General features: G+C 35.7%; 1 long non-coding RNA gene across 1 annotated transcript; it reads left to right on the top strand.

Annotated features, from left to right (window-relative positions):
- The first annotated feature begins 3,653 nt into the window (after positions 1–3,653).
- Positions 3,654–5,662, top strand: LOC127133565 (uncharacterized). The gene is made up of 2 exons (XR_007807527.1): positions 3,654–4,671; positions 5,390–5,662. It is a non-coding gene; the product is annotated as an uncharacterized LOC127133565 (long non-coding RNA).
- Positions 5,663–5,862: the final 200 nt, after the last annotated feature.

Raw genomic sequence — 5,862 nt, 5'->3', positions numbered from 1 at the left:
CTTAATACCAGTTCTCGTCTGGTAGGTCACTTATTTCGATACCAGTTCTCGTCTGGTAGTCAATTATTTTCACCAGTTCTCGTCTGGTAGCCTATTTTAAAAAAGTCAGTTCCCGTTTGACAAACAAAAACAAATTCAGTCTCGTCTGACATTTCAATTATTTTCACCAGTTTGCGTCTGGTAACATACTCTTTGAGTGTTGTCCTCATCAGGCAGTTCAATCTCCTTCACTAGTTCTCATTTGGCAGTTACCATTTAAAGTCCAATCTCATTGGCAATCAAGAATTAAACCCTACAAAGACATCCAATTACCCAGTTGCATTCCCACATGCATCACACGAATCACCCATACATGGTTTTCCTACCAAACAGAAAATTCAAAAAAACACAGTCATATCAATCATCAGCATACTCATGCATAACACTCCCACAAAATGGAAATTTCAACAAAACAAAGATCATCCGCATTCCTATATGCACATCCCAAATATCCCCAGCAATTGCATACTTGCATGCATCTCATGCACCATCCTATGCATGGTATTCCCACCTAAAGTGGGACATCATACAAAAATCAAACATAAAGTATCAGGATCCAAGGTCATTCATACATATCTTGGACATTCCTCATTTCCACATGTAGTTATTACCCTGCATATGCTCGTGGGATTGTTTCTCAGCAACTCATTTTTCAACTTTATGATTAATAATGATGTTCCCAGCATTTTTCTTTACAGTCATTGCTCCCCAAGCAGAGGTTACCCTAAAAAGTCTCTTATGAGATTTTTCCTCTGTAGAGCATTTCTAGTAAATCTCCCTCAAAGGAAGTCTGTTCAAAAATTCCCCCAACAGACGAATATTTGAGATACTGCTTCATTTATCTGAAGAATCTCATCTCTCTGTTTGAGATATTGCTTCATCAATTTGAAGAATCTCATTTGTTTTTTAGAGATACTGCTCTAAGTATCCTCGGAGAGTCTTAGATTCAATAAAAGTATCATTCCCTTGTTTGGAATATCTTAATTCTATCATATAAGATGCTGTTTCAACCCGATACAGAGAATCTCATTTTTACTGTTTGAGATGCTGCTTCATAAATATGAAGAGTCTCATTTCAGATTTTTTTAGAGATACTGCTCTAATATCCTCGGAGAGTCTTAGATTCAATTAAGGTATTTTTCCCTTGTTTGGAATATCTTAATTCTATCATATAAGATGCTGCTTCGACTCGATACAGAGAATCTCATTTTTACCGTTTGAGATACTGCTTCATCAATATGAAGAGTCTCATTTCAGATTTTTTAGAGGTACTGCTCTAAGTATCATCGGAGAGTCTTAGATTCAATTAAGGTATCATTCCCCTTGTTCGGAATATCTTAATTCTATCATATAAGATGCTGCTTCGACCCGATACAGAGAATCTCACTTTTACTGTTTGAGATACTGCTTCATCAATATGAAGAGTCTCATTTCAGATCTTTTTAGAGATACTGCTTAAGTATCCTCGGAGAGTCTTAGATTCAATTAAGGTATCATTCCCTTGTTTGGAATATCTTAATTCTATCATATGATATGCTGCTTCGACTCGATACCGAGAAACTCATTTTTACTGTTTGAGATACTGCTTCATCAATATGAAGAGTCTCATTTCATATTTTTTAGAGGTACTGCTCTAAGTATCCTCGGAGAGTCCTAAATTCAATTAAGGTATCTTTCCCTTGTTGGAATATCTTAATTCTATCATATAAGATGCTGCTTCGACTCGATACAGAGAATCTCATTTTTACTGTTTGAGATACTGCTTCATCAATATGAAGAGTCTCACTTCAGATTTTTTTAGAGATACTGCTCTAATATCCTCGGAGAGTCTTAGATTCAATTAAGGTATCTTTCCCTTGTTGGAATATCTTAATTCTATCGTAAAGATGCTGCTTCGACCCGATACAGAGAATCTCACTTTTACTGTTTGAGATACTGCTTCATCAATATGAAGAGTCTCATTTCAGATTTTTTAGAGGTACTGCTCTAAGTATCCCCGGAGAGTCTTAGATTCAATTAAGGTATCATTCCCCTTATTCGGAATATCTTAATTCTATCATATAAGATGCTGCTTCGACTCGATACAGAGAATCTCATATTTTTACTGTTTGAGATACTGCTTCATCAATATGAAGAGTCTCATTTCAGATTCTTTTAGAGATACTGCTCTAATATCCTCGGAGAGTCTTAGATTCGGTTAAGGTATCTTTCCCTTGTTGGAATATCTTAATTCTATCATATAAGATGCTGCTTCGACTCGATACAGAGAGTCTCATTTTTGCTGTTTGAGATACTGCTTCATCAATATGGAGAATCTCATTTCAAGATTTCTAGAGATACTGCTCTAAGTATCCTCGGAGAGTCTTAGATTCAATTAAGGTATCTTTCCCTTGCTGGAACATCTTAATTCTATCATATAAGATGCTGTTTCGACTCGATACAGAGAATCTCACTTTTACTGTTTGAGATGCTGCTTCATCAATGTGAAGAGTCTTATTTCAGATTTTTTTAGAGATACTGCTCTAAGTATCCTCGGAAAGTCTTAGATTCAATTAAAGTATTTTTCCCTTGCGGGAATATTTTAATTCTATCATATAAGATGCTGCTTCGACTCGATACAGAGAGTCTCATTTTTACTGTTGAGATGCTGCTTCATCGATATGAAGAGTCTCATGCCAAATTTTCTTTATACTGCTCTAACATCTTGAAAATATGGAGTTTTAGCTAGGGATGTCATTCCATTGCTAACATATCTCGACTATGACGTCCAAGATACTGTTCTAACGACTCCCAGAAAGTCTTGAGTGTTCCATTTTATTGTGGGATAATGTCTTTTGTATTTCTCACTGCATTTTCTTTCTGCATTTCTTCCTTGCATTTCAAAAAGACAAAATTTGGGTCTTTTCGTATTTAATTATCTTCCACTACGAATGTATGAAGACTGTTGTCATTCTTACCTTCTAGTTCAAGATAATGAAATAGGGGCAGCTGTCATACCCCAATTTTGTCCGGCCATATTTAAATTTTCGTAAATCTGATTTCATTTTTTATTTGCATCATACGCACAACATGACATGCATTTCATCATGAATAAAACCTAAAATATCATTCAGAATAAATTTATTGAAAATACAGACAAATTGGTTAAATCATTTCTCAAGAACATGTAAAATCAGCGGGTAAAAAGTTTCAGAATTAAAATTACAGACATCAGTATTATTAATCTACGGTTCACGTAGTTTAACCTGGTGTGCTCGTTATATTTTTCAGCGACTATTTCGGTTGCATTTTGACCCGCCTGAGGCTTTTAACCGGTGAAAATTTATTTCAGCATTTGAAGAAACGCTGTATTTTTTCAATAAGTATATTTTGTGCTGATCATTTTAATGTGTCTGATTTAATTTTTCGAGCAAATTTTCTTCCGACTTCCATTTATAATCGGTCTTTTATTTTATTCTAGTATCCAAAATTAGGGATTTATCTTATTATTATATTTTTCTAAATTAAATTATTATCTAATCATTATTTTTCTTTAAATAATATATAATAAGAATTAGTAATATAAAAAGAAAAGAAAAATAAAATTATGATACATTTTCTCTCTCACACAGATTTCCTTCACTCTCTCACGTTTCCCTCACTCTGCACGCCACCTATCACCTTGTCATTCACGTTGACCATACTTAAAATCTTTCTCAATCCCCTTATTTAATAACACACTCAACGTTTTTTCTGTGAAAAAAAGACAAAAGAGGAAGAAAGAGAGAGAGGCTATCTACACTAATAACTCTCTCTCAGCGGAAAATAAGGAAAAAGGGCACACAGGGGGATGCTCCTACTGATACTCCTACCACTATTATCTATATCCCATACACAGTAAAAAGAAAGGGGGAGAAAAAACGCAAAAACAGTTCCTCTTTTTAAGGCTCCCACTGTTCATCTCAAAAAAACTCCATCCTCACACAATTAAAACACAAACCGGATTCTCAACCTGATCTCCATCACATTTTAAACCCCTGGCTGGAAAACAGAGAGGATAAAAAATATAAAACAGAAAAATAAAAGAAACCTCTTCGTCTTCCCCTGAGCGCGACACCCACGTAACTTTCGGTCACCACCCACCTCCGTTTCACCGTGAACTTCCTTCCTCCCATACATCAACACACACCTCCACTAACAAACCAAACCCCTCACTCACCTGAACACTCCACAAAACTCACCAAGTAAACCAGCCATCAACGAGAAAACGTAACCTCACGGTTTGCCGTTAAACACCACAACACCCGCCGATCCAACCATCCAAATCCCTCACAAAACCGGCGAAAAACACCATTGTCGGCACACCTTCAAAACCCGCTGCATAACACCACATCGACACCATCGCCTCGCTCATCTTTTTCCTTCCGCCGGAATCGACACGGCTCAGCTCATCACCAATAAACCTCCGTTCGTGTTCGAATTCACTATTCACACCGTCAACTACAACCTCGACTCAACCCATGTTTCCGCAACAACGGGAATTTGAGCAACTTCGCCTCGTTTCTTTCCGCCGTGCTTCCACAACCGACGAAACCAAGCAACAAACCTTTCAGCTCTGCAACGACAACAAATGACAGTAGTGACACAATTTCGGTAAAAATCTCGATTTCGTATCCTTACTGTGTTGTGGTTTTGAGAATAACTCTGTTATTACAGTAAAATTTTGTTACTGGTTTATTTTGAGAATAACTATGTTACTACAGTAAACTCTTATCACTGGTTTGTTTCGATAATAACTCTGTTATTACAGTAAACTTTCATCACTGGTTTGTTTTGAGAATAACTCTGTTATTACAGTAAAATTTTATCACTGGTTTGTTTTGAGAGTAACTCTGTTATTACGATAAACTTTTATCACTGGTTTGTGTTGATTTCTCTTGTATCACAAATTGTTGCAACTATTATAGTAATATGGATATTCTGAAATTGATTCCATTTGATAGTCGGTTTGAATACGACTTTGGCCTCATTGTTCTCTACTGATTTCATATTGTATTTTAGTTTGTAGATTATCTTAACAAGGTGTTGCGGTAACTAACTTTAGAAGGTTTTTGCTGTTATGATAATTTGTGAGCATTATACATATTGAATTGCAACTTATATTTGGCACGTCCAGTTGATTTTCCGTTTGGCAAAGTGTTATATTGTTCTTATGGGCAAGGCTTTTGTTTATTGTTATATCCAACAGGTTTGTTGATGTGATTCTCTTTACGTCCCGTTAATCGTATCATGTTGATTTTGTGGGCATATTAAACTTCATGATGTGTTATGTCGGGGTAATTAAGTATTGATTACAATGGATTGGTTACAGGTTTAATGCTATTATTTTCTTGCTGCGGAATTAAAATGGTTTGGCATCGCGTATAACAGTTTATGTCATGTTTTCCTGGATGTTATGCTATTTGTTATAACCACTGTTTTTGGTTTTGATTCGGTTGCAGTAATCTATGCTGATGGGTATGTTGTAATATTCTTTTCCGGGGTGTTTTCAATGTGATCGTGTTGTTGTTGTTGTTGTGTGCTTAAGTTGTCGCATTTAAAATCAAATATCATTCGCAGCTTCGACGCGTAAATGTTTCGATTATATTTCTGTTTCAATTGCATATTTACTTCCTTTCCGATTGGGTTATACCGTTTTGGTATTCGATATTATAATGTTGAAAATACTGTTATAAACAGGAACTGGTATCATATTCTGGTTTTGTTCTAGCTGTTAAATCATGCTTATAGCTCTAATATTTGTTTTGGTTTCAATATGGTTGCATTACATGTCGGCTTTATTGC

This window comes from Lathyrus oleraceus, chromosome 1 (genome assembly GCF_024323335.1).
Source record: "Lathyrus oleraceus cultivar Zhongwan6 chromosome 1, CAAS_Psat_ZW6_1.0, whole genome shotgun sequence".
Classification (NCBI taxonomy): domain Eukaryota; kingdom Viridiplantae; phylum Streptophyta; class Magnoliopsida; order Fabales; family Fabaceae; genus Lathyrus; species Lathyrus oleraceus.
The sequence above is the reverse complement of the archived record's forward strand: the minus strand, read 5'-3'. Positions and strand labels throughout refer to the sequence as shown.